The sequence below is a fragment of the Hevea brasiliensis genome, chromosome 6 (genome assembly GCF_030052815.1).
Source record: "Hevea brasiliensis isolate MT/VB/25A 57/8 chromosome 6, ASM3005281v1, whole genome shotgun sequence".
NCBI classification, from domain to species: Eukaryota; Viridiplantae; Streptophyta; class Magnoliopsida; order Malpighiales; family Euphorbiaceae; genus Hevea; species Hevea brasiliensis.
In genome coordinates, this window is record NC_079498.1 from 35,577,019 (window position 1) to 35,588,915 (window position 11,897).

The 11,897-nt window shown below is 29.2% G+C and overlaps 1 long non-coding RNA gene across 1 annotated transcript; it reads right to left on the reverse strand.

The window, feature by feature from the left end:
* Positions 1-513: 513 nt before the first annotated feature.
* LOC131180816 (uncharacterized) lies at positions 514-2,439 on the reverse strand. Its single transcript, XR_009149497.1, has 3 exons — positions 2,286-2,439; positions 1,584-1,643; positions 514-955 (listed from the first exon to the last, which is right to left on the reverse strand). It is a non-coding gene; the product is annotated as an uncharacterized LOC131180816 (long non-coding RNA).
* Between the last annotated feature and the right edge of the window lie 9,458 nt (positions 2,440-11,897).

The window sequence follows — 11,897 nt, forward strand, 5'->3', positions numbered from 1 at the left end:
GTGCACTTGCGGATACAACACTACCACTATTTGGCTTCAAATATCTCTAAAATTAATCTTTCTTGCAGCCTTGAGGAGTGCTGAAACAACAGTTTTGAATTATGCACAAACTACTAATGTTGCCCTTATGACTAAAGTGACATTATTTCTTAGCTCCTTTGCAATCTAAAGATTATTTGTGATGACAGATGCATTTTACAACACTACCATATGGCACATATGGGTGTGTGCATCAACCGTCAACACTACCATATAGCACTAGAATAAATAAAAAATACATTAGAGATGATTCATTGAAGCAAGAACAGACCACTGGCAAATAATTCATCACAGCTATTTTAGATAAACTAATTCAAGGTCAATCATTAGGCACTTTAAAGCGAATTTTGCAAGTTTATATATGCAATCTAGTATCTTTTGAACAATTGAATTGTTTGTACCGAATTAGAAATTCTTTCCGCAAGAGCAGTTGTTCCTAATTTTCCAAACCATCAAAGACTGAGACCAACAAACTGATAAAGAGCTTATACATAACTGAAGGCAGGTTTTACATGAATTTTGTATCCCACCAATAGGTAACATTCAAAATAATGGCAAATTAATTAATTAATGTGAAGGGGCAACGGGGAGAGGGATCAGAATAGTTATTTAAAAGTCTCAAAAAATTCAATGGATAAACCATTCCACTAATGTGAAGTTTGTCTCACCAGTCATATAAAACGCATAAGAAGGAACAGTGCCTGACAAGATAAACATCTATGGGACCCATTGTACTTCTAAGGACTATCCTGTATCTCCTTTGGGGATAGTTAATAGCCCATATTGAGTATGCATGCACAAAAATTATGCATTTTGTACTTGATCGACCGGCGTCTGCTTATGGGATTACCTCATCAAGATCTGAGACTTCCAAAGTAGTGCCACGTGGAGCTTTAATTGCTACCATGGTTTCGTTCTGTCAAAGATAACAAATAATACACCCAATTAAAAAGAATTAGGAATTTTATAAGAAATCCAAAGATAATCAAAGAACCAAGTCGAAAGCTTAAGTAATAATGAGCAAAGAGAAGAACCAAACTGGAAGCAAGGTAAGCAAGTAGCATATTAAGATTCACTCTCCTTTGTGGGAGACAGCAAAATTTTTATCCTAAATTGTATAATAACTAAATTAATATTCATTTAGGCAGTACAATCAATTTTACAGATCAGGCTTGCCACAATATAGACAATTCTAAGGCCCCCAAACAAGAATTTTAGCTCTTTTTTCAAGTAGAAAAAGAAAAAGAAAAAGAAACACCCTTGAGTTCCACATATTGTAATTTATAGTGAAACACCCGTGAATCTTACTCCAAACCATCATTCTTTCCCCCAAATATAATAATAAAAAATCAATGCCAAAGCCAATGCGTTAAAATATCATCAATGGCTAATTTATACAAAATTTCTGAAACAAAGTTTAAACCAAGGCCATTCTGACTATTTTCATTCAACAAAAGTGCAAGCAATTTTTCAATATTCCCTCAATTTGATCTCAAATATCAGAAAGTAAAGAGTGCTCTAGTGAAAACTTCCCTCTAACTTACAGTTTTTGTCAGCTTGTTGGCTTTGAAAATAAGGCCTTAGAAAGAACATAAGAATTGTACCTGATAGAAGAAAAATGAAATCCAGTAAATTAAAAAATGAATTCAAATGCAATTAAATTCAGTAAAAGAACAACAAAGTGAATTAAAAAAACCCAATGCTTTGACAAAGTAAATAGCTAAATGAATCAAAAAGAGAAAAATAAAAGAAGAGCTAGAAAATCAAAGCTGAGAAGAAGAGAGATTTCATGAATAAGTATTTTAGATTCATTAATTGTTCAGGATTCGACATTCACTGGAGGAGGCAGAGACAAATGCCCAATCTTAAAGAGAGAGAGAGAGAGAGAGAGAGAGAGAGAAAGGTGAGTACCAATTTCTACGAGATTGCGCATCCAATTAACAACAGAATGAGAGCCAAAAGTAAAATTCTATTTCCAGCTGCAAGAAACCCAGTAGAAACAAAAGTGCGCACACACACGTGTGTGTGTGTGTATATATATATATATATATATATATATATATATATATATATATATTTCAAGTTCTAAGAATCCTTATTTTTCATTTATGGGACAATTCTATTTCTATGGTTATGAATTGAATACCAAAATCTAAGAAATTCACATCATTTAGAAATAACAAAAAGAAAATAATTCTTCAGAGTATGATAAACCAAAACCTAATAAAATTAACTATTGAAATTACCAGATGCGAAGAGGGCACCAGAGACCGGAAGAATCCAGACTGTGAAAGGTGATAAGAATCCAGAGCGGAAGATGATAGACGAGAGCCAAACAGGTGCCGATAATGAAGAGCCCTCACTTGTGAAGAGTCCTTTTAATTATTTATATTAATTTTAAAATTTTTATAAATTTAAAAATCTCCATCTTACTTATAGTCCTATTTATAAAAGTTTCTATTACAACTTAAATTAAAATCTTATAAAAAAAATTAAAAAATAAATTTGTTTTCCTTAAAAAAAATTGTGAATTTATGTTTAAAAAAAAGAATTTTAAATTAAATGGCTTTTAATTATACTAATAATTAATACTCTAAATTTTAATTAATAAAATTCTATTTTTCTCAATTTTATTCCAATTTAGAAGCATAAAATCATCTAAACTAAAATTAAGTTTCAAATAAAAAAAAAGTAATACTATGCTTAGTAAAAGGAAGGAAAATAAAATTTATTGAATCATAAAAAGCAGTGAGGGAAGAAAATTTTTTTTTTAGATCTTTATTAACGATATGTGCAATTTAGTGATTTAAATATATTCACTAAAATATTATATAGATATGACAAAAGTTTTTATATACAATTCGAGGAGGATACAATTAAAAATGGAGAACAAAATAGTTATATAATTATTATAATTAATAAAAATTTATAAATTATACTTTTCTCAAACAATAATAATTTTTTTTTTATAAATTTTATATTTTATTAATTTTAAATGATCAGGAATAACTTAATAAAGAATGTTCATAAATTATAATCAATACTCATTAAAATATTTTTCAACTGTCGTTTAGAACATTAATTTTTAGAGAATTTAATTTATGATTTGTGGTTTAAAGAGTTAAAATACCATCAAAAAATTAAATTTGAGGTTTAAAAGTTTAAGTGTGTAGATATATTTTTAAATTAATTTTTATTTAAAATAATAAATTATAATTATTATAATATATAGTAATTTAAAAGGTTGACTCTATGGGAATAAATAAATAAATAGAGATAAATTTTTATACCATAAAAATTATATATTTTTTGCTTAATATTTAATCTATTTTCATAATTGATGGTAAAACTAATTTTAAATATTCATTAATTAGACAAAATTATTATTCTTAAGTTTTGAGTGAAATTTTTAAAGACAAATTAAAAATATTAGTCACTAAAATTAAAATTTTAAATAATTTAAATAAATATAAAATTTGTAAAAACTTATATTCAATAATTTTTTTTAAAATAAATAGGGAAAGAAATATTTTTTAAAAAAATACAAAAGGGTATGTTGATCTACCATTATGTATAACATTGATAATAAAAATATAGAATTAAGCAAATAAAAAATAATAAAGTTTAATAAATATAAATATTTAAAATTTTAATTATATATGTATAAATAAGTAATTAATTAAAAACTTCTTGGATAAATTTTTAATATTATTATATATAATTTTTATTGTAAAATTTTCATTATAAATTTCTTAGCTATATATATATATATATATATATATATATATATATATATATATATATATATATATATATATAAAATAAAGTAAAAACATGAAAATAACACTAATTGAAATAAAAAAAAATGGCCATGTTAGCATTATGTTAGTTGATACAAAGATAATATGAAAAGCATAAAAAATTTCATGATATTAATTTAGTAAAAATGAAAATTTTCTCCCTTAAATAATCAAGTGATAAACTACATATAATTTATATATGATGTCTTTCTTAAATTTTCTATATATAATTTATATTTATACGATCATATTTATATATGAGAGTTTTGTCTTATTCTATTTGTTGAGGTTCTTAATTTAACAGAGTTTTTTTAAAGTAATATATTTTATTTGTTTCAAAAGAAACTATTATATATTATTTTTTTATATTGAATATGATTTATTAACATATAGTTTTTTATGTAATATTTCTCATTCTAAATTGATTTGTAATTAATTATTTAAATTTTATTATTATTTATTATTTTTACAACTAGATCATAAATTTAAATAAATTAAAAAAATTAAATAAAAAATTATAATTTAAAAAAGATAAGATGCATGTGCCATATAAAATTAGTTATTATGTTATAAAAAATGAGAGTATATTAATTTGCTAGAAAATTATAGATGTATGAATAAGTGAGATAAAAAGTGAGGTTTATTATGAAAATGTTATAATTAGAATGTAATTTCATAATTCTATTTTTTTAATATATGAATTTAATTTTGTATTAGTATATTTTTTATATTTTAAAATTTTAATTTAAGATATTAATTAATAATGCATCATGAGTGTTCTTTTTTTCTTAAAACATTAAGATATATAGATATTGTTTATGTAAATTTATTAGGTAAGTGTGATATTTTTTAATAAACATGTATCTATGGATAGGATTTATAATTTTAATTTTTTTTATTTATAATATATATCAATGTATGAAAGGAAATATTTAGATTTTTTTATTTATGACTTTTTATTACTTATAAAAATGCAAAAAAACGTATTTATAGTAATAAATAAATGATTAATCACCAATAACATATATTAGCGACAAAGAATCTATTGCTAATCCATATCAATCCATGGCTAATACCTTTTAGTGACTAATACTTTTATGAATAAGGTTTCTCTATGTAACATTGTCTTTTAGCGACACAAAATTCATCAATAATACTTTACCAATGAGGTTTATACATATAGCATCGTCGCTAATAATGTTTGGCGATAGAATATTCATTGCTAAATCCCTAAAAATTTTCAATTTCTAATATTATAATTTTTTTAGGATATATTACAATAGTTAATATAAATTAAATTTTTAACATTATTAATTCATTAAATATTATTTTATTTATTATAATAAAATCAATAAAAAACTTCTTAAGTGCATAATCTTACTTTCACTAATTTATTTTTTTAATTAATTATTCTAAATATTAACAAACTTATATATATATATATATATATATATATATATATATATATATATATATATATATATTGGTAATGGGTATGCTTTAACTAAATATTAAAAATCAAGAATTAATATGGGTGTGCAATAGATCAGTTTGGCTTCGAACCAAACCAAAAAAACCAAAAACCAAATTTCATAGAAAAATTAAATTGAACCAAACCCAACTGACTAAAAACTGTTTGGTTCGGTTTTAACCGATCAATTTTTTTACTAAATTGATTTCCATCGATTCACATATTCTGATTGAAAAATCTATCACATTCAACATTCAAACAAGAATCTCTAACATTAAAACTAAGAAAATCAAAACAACTCTCATCATAATAACCATCTAGTAAGCAAAAGAATAGGCCAAAGAATACTTGTTTTCATCACATCACCCAAAGATTTACAATAGTGCCATTAACCCAAGAATCACAACAACCATTGAATTTTGGGAAAAAAAAAATACAACCCAACGCATAGAAGATAAATTACATTCAATAATAAAAAATAGCCAACAATCGAAATTGGAAAAGAAAAAATAGAACCCATGGAGTATCACTTGAGGCAGAAGAAGAAGAAGAAGAAGAAGAAGAACTTCACAGCTCACAAAGAATTTAGTAGAGACTTGATATAAAAGGCTAGTAAAACCAACCTAGTTAGAGGTCGCCCACCCAAGCTTGAATCGACCGTGCCGCCTACCCCAGCTCGGACCCGAGCAAAGCTCAACCTTTCCTATCTCAAAGCCTAACACCCTTGAAGACCAAGCTCCAAGGAGAACTCTAAGATCGTTACACTCCATTCTAAAGAGATTAGACAGATTAAAGTTTGGCGCTCTCATTGAGCTCGGACCAAATAAAGATCACACCATTGATCATGCTTAATTCCCATCATAATTTTAAGATTGTTATCGTTATAACTTAAATAAAGAATTAGCGAAGATCCAACTAAGATTTTGTATAGTTACCATCCTAATTATTATATCAATAAGGTGAAGCTTTAGAAACAGGTATGCAAACAAAAACCTTCACTATCATTATACTAATATTCAATCCATAATTAAATTACTGATTTAAGCATCGGAGTGGTTGCCAATCACCACCGGCCCTTACTCTTTCTTTGATTTTTAGGAAGCCATCAACTCAATCAAATCTAACATCCAGGAACTCCATGGCAACATCAGTTAGTGCCATCTATGGGGAAAAAACTACCAGCATTTTTTTCCTCATTTTCTCTTTAAAACATTTATTCGTGGTTTTTCTATAAATTCCCCTTTTTCCTTTATAACAAATCTATGGCTGACGCAGGATTAAACTCCAAAAAGGCACCTTCAGAAATCCTAAGAGATATGGGCACTCTACCAATGGCCATACATGTATAATCAAATGCAGTAGCTCATGGAACCCAACCAGGAGGCCTCTCTAATCCTGAATATGTGATCAAAAGAATCAAAGAAATGGAAGCTATGCTGGAATCTCTAAAAAAAGAATATGAATAAAATATCAAGGGTAGCACCCCATACTCCAATAACAATACCACCACCTCCACCTTCCACAATACCATACCATTTGGGAAACCAATCAGAGAGGTGAAATCTGAAACCAGCAAAGGCAAGATGAAAAGAGTAGAGTTAGATGATGATAAATCAAATTTTGAGTAAAGGCCTTTAGTTAGAAAATAGCACAAGCAATCAAGAAGTTTAAAAAAACCTCTCAAGATGATGATTACGGAATGGGGGATGGCTCACCGCCAAGCAAAGAAATATTATCTGAAGTTTTCCCACCAAAATATAAATTACCAACCCTAGACAAATATGATAGAACCTTTGACCCTGGAAGCCACTTGGCAAATTTTTGAATAATAATGCTTTTATAGAATATTAATAATTTTATTTTGCGCATGGTTTTTCTAATGACGCTAACAGGATTGGCCCAGAAAATGGTATCAAAGGCAAATCACTTAGGGACTACATATTCAGATTCAATGTAGAGGTTATTCAAATAGAGAACCTCAATCACAAAATAGCCTGCGAAGCGACAAAAAAAGGGATAAAAAAAAAGATTTATGGATTCCTTAATAAAAAAATCTGGCTGTGGACTATGAACAATCAATAGAATGAGTAAAGAAATACATCAGATTGGATGTTGTTTTTGCTATTTTGCAATTACCGCAAGTGCACGTATCACTAACAAGTAATAAAGTGATAAGTAGAGTATCATTCCCATGAGGAATTTTGTTTAGCAAGTACCAATCTACACAGAAATCTTGACTGTCTAGGCTATCGAATACTTAGGGAATGAAGTTTGTTAACTTTAAACACTAAAATGGTAGACTTAAAACAAAATGATTTATTTGAAGCAATTCTGGAATTAAGATTTCACACTTGAATCATACTAGGGATGTTATCTCGTTTATTTATTGAATTGAGGATTGTTTTCCTTGATGGAAATCAGTCCTAAGCTATCCTAGATCCTCTCTCAAGGCATCTAGGGTGTATTGTAATTAACTCGAACCGTACTTTCATGGTGATCAAATCAATTAAAATCCTTTAAGACCTTTGACCAATTTTTAGGTTCCACAAAGGTATCAGCCTATGTCTAGGTCAGAATTCCTAGGTTTAAGATCTTGATTTTCTAATGTTAATCTTCACCTTTCAGTCCTTCAATTAACATCTATAATCATAACTAAGTGGGTACCAACACATAGCATGCATTAAGATCACAAGAAATTAAATCAAGAAACGAATCTCAAATCCAATAAATAAAACTCAATGTTCATCCATAATAATAATTACAAGAGCTACTCTCCCAAATCCAGAATAAGAAAACTACTTACTCATGGTGAGTTCAGCAAATGTCATGATAAAAAGTAAAAACAATAAAAAGAGAGTTATGTAAAAGAAATAAAATAATAAAATTCTGTCTAAGGAGACGAAACGAAGGAACCAAAGAGAGTTTCAGCTTCGATCTTGTGGAGCTTTAGCTGAAAGACTTCTTTTGGTACTGATGTAGAGCACGACAACAGCAACCTTCAGCAGCATTCCCGACGACAGTGGCCGACTTCCTTTCCTGGTTTTTTCTTCTTAATTTATATTGGTTGCTCTAGGGTTAGGTAATTTTGAGTCCAAAAGGCTTTAGGAGTCTCATTCAAATCAAAAAACATGAGGAGAATTCGAGTTAGAAAACAGGCTGCAGCATAGTAAACGGCCCGTGTGTCACTACACGGGTCCCGTAGAGTAGGGCCGTGTAACTTGCTGGAGGAGAATCACGTGGTCTTGTTTTGGCACAGAAAGTTACACGGGCCTATGCCAACTACACGGCCCAATTTACATGGGCCATGTACTTTTGTTCTTATAAGGTTCTCCCGATAAAGACTTACACGGTTCTCTGCAGATTACACAGGTCTACTTACATGACTCGTGTACTTGTGTTTCTCATCGATTCTCTTAGCTTTCTTCTGGAAAGGAGTTACACGGGTTTGGTGCTTGGTTTACACGACCCGTGTACTTTGTATCGGCAACAATTCTTTGTCTTTTTGCCTCTCCAAGCTTTCCTTTGCACATCCATCCTTTGGGGCTTCACCAAAACACCCAAAATAATGCAGAAACATGGAATTAAGGGCTTGGCAATAGAATTTATGAAAATTAATGAAATCAACTATTATGCATGAGAATACTTGTCTAAATGCCATGATTTAGAATACAAATGTGCTTAAAAATATCTATACAATTCAAGTGCATCAGATGTTGAAAGAATAGCCTTGAAAGAAAAATGGCGCATGGGCCAGAGTTCAGAAAGGAGATACGTAAAAAGACATGGCTGATGGGTATCGAATCCACCAGAAATTAAATTAACTGAAATCACCAAGTATGAAATATTTTCTGTAGTAAGTGGTGAATCCAGGTCGAACCCTAGAGATTGAATTATTAAATTTCGTGCGCTTGTGTAATGGAAAAGAAACAAAGGTTGGGGGGGGGGGGGTGTTAATTCACAATCCAAAGAAGAAATCAAAAAAATCCAAAATTAAGATTTAAAAATAAGAAACTATCCAATTAAACAAATTTTAGTCTAAGGTAATTCGCATTCCAATGCATTGATTTGATCATAGACAAAAGAAATATAATTATATCTTATTGAATACTTAACGTAGATTTACCAAACAGCGAGGTAAACCCCTGACTTCCCTATACTCATCAATTCGAGCCTAGCACTCTTATTGACTCTAATTATTAACTGAGTTGGTATTAAGCAATCCTCATCAAATTAATAACTGCTTTAAGAAAAGGAAGTAGTTAAGCTGAACAATAATTTATAAAGTATAAATCATTTAATCCACCCTATTATTTCCTTAGGTTATTATCGAAAACTTGGATCATAATCAATAAAACCTAATTGCTGCTCATGTTCAATCTTACACAACAATTATGGATTATGAAGATGAACTAGCAGTTGATCAAATCAAACAATTAACTAATAAGCCTTTTTAGCAAATTATTCAACATATCAAAAATAATTAAATCAGAAAATAATAGATATTCAAAAAGATATAAATTAAATTAAGAACCTGGTCTTACAAATCATACATAAGAACTTGAATCCCTTGAACTGAATCAAAAACTTAGCCACTCATATTCATGGCTTACAGAAAAAATAAAGAAAGATAAAGAAGAAATCTAAAATGAAAGAATAGAGAACGTAAGTGCTCTATGGAGAACGAAGGTTTGAATTGGGATGCTCTTAGCTGCTGTTCAAAGACGTATTTATAGTAAAAAAACCTAACCCCAAAGATAGGAACCAAACTAGGAAAAGTTTTGAAATTCAAAATGCAGATTTTCAGCTTGCATTCACATCTCTGAAATCAAGGTCGATTTTTAGAAACTTTCTTTCCGAATCTGCTTCTGCCCTCTTTAGGAAAGTTGTATTCCTATTTCTTAGCTTTCCAACGGGTACTAATTTGCCCAAATCCGAGGTCTACAGCCTAAGTTATGGCTCAAAAATCGAGACTGGTTCAGACAGATAGTCCAGCCCATAGTGACGACTTCATTGCCATTTTTGACAATTAAAATGGCCTCATCTCGCGTCCAGCCCTTCATAGAAGTTGTAGAGGTGGCTCTTAAGGTTCAATTGGGCTTAGGCTTGCTTCATTTGGACATCTAAAACTCCAGATACAAAATAAATACCAAAACTGGTCGTGGCACATCACATCTGGGCTTTTTCAATAGATCCATAACTCATTTTGTCAACCTTGGAGACTGATTTGGGCTTTGGTCCTGCTTTATCTTTTGTAGTTCTCTATCTTAGCTTTTTAATGGATTAAACAGCACTCAATTTGGAGACTCACAACTTTAGAAACACCTGAAAAATTTAGCAAAGGTCAAACGCTAAAAATTTCTCCATTTAACACAATTATTTCACAACTATCTAAAAATATGCCTAAATGATAAATATATTTTAACCAACTGAATTAAACATAAAAACACACTAAAAACACTAAATGTGATGGGAGTAAAATTAATAAATTATGCACTTATCAAATTCCCCCACACTTATTCCATACTTGTCCTCAAGCATGACTTAAACTCTCAATCAACTCCACTTAGAAGTTCCTTAACTTCACCCTATCACAACATTTTCTAACAAAAGATTAAAAATTTGAAAGAAGAGGCAAGTAAGATAATAACTATCACAACAAATTTCATCAACACCATACCAATATATCAATAATTTTTCAACACAAAAAAAAGGCTTGAAATCAATTAAGCTCACACAATTAAAGTTCCATAAAATTTTAAGTCAATACACACCAAAACACAAGGCTAATTTATCAAGGCACAACAATTATAGCTCTTTGCAAATCTTAGGGGATATATAAATGTCCCTTTATTTTATTTTATTTTATTTGAAATTGGTACTTCTCTCTTGTCACAGTTATCACTTTTTTTTTTATTTCAACCGTCACCTTCAGAAAAGTACCTTGCTCATATCCTAGCTAGCTTTTGGCCTGAGAATCGACATGAGGTTCATGAAGACCCCTAGTTAGTTTGCTTAACTAAAATAGTGGATCAATTTTCAAGTTCAACCTTTTATTTCTCCCAATTTATGCATTTACATATTATAAAGTGCCCTGATAGATTAAACAAAGTTCTGAAATATGCATGACACTAGTTTAAAGCACACATAACTAATTATTTCACCATTAAATCAAGCCTAAATGATTTATGCAGGAAAAAAAATGCTCTATGGTATGGAGAAAAGGGAAAATCCATCATTAAAGTTATTATTACCTTGCCTAAAATCTCAAAAATTCAATTTAAAATAGAAAAGTCATTTCAAGGACAAAGCACTTCTCTCCGAGAGTTAATATAGAATCATGAATCAAGCTTATGAGAACAAATTTTATTTTATTTTATTATTAATTTTTTTTTAAATCAAAAAAATTACAGCAATAAATTTCTCCTCTCCCACACTTAAAACTTACATTGTCCCTAATGTAAAGCCGAAATACAAAAGAAAAGAAAAGAAAAAGAAAAAGAAAAAAGAAAAAAAAATGGTAGAAAAATAAAATAAAATAAGAGAAAGAAAATAAATCTGATTGTGGCTAACAAGCCACCCATGGGTTG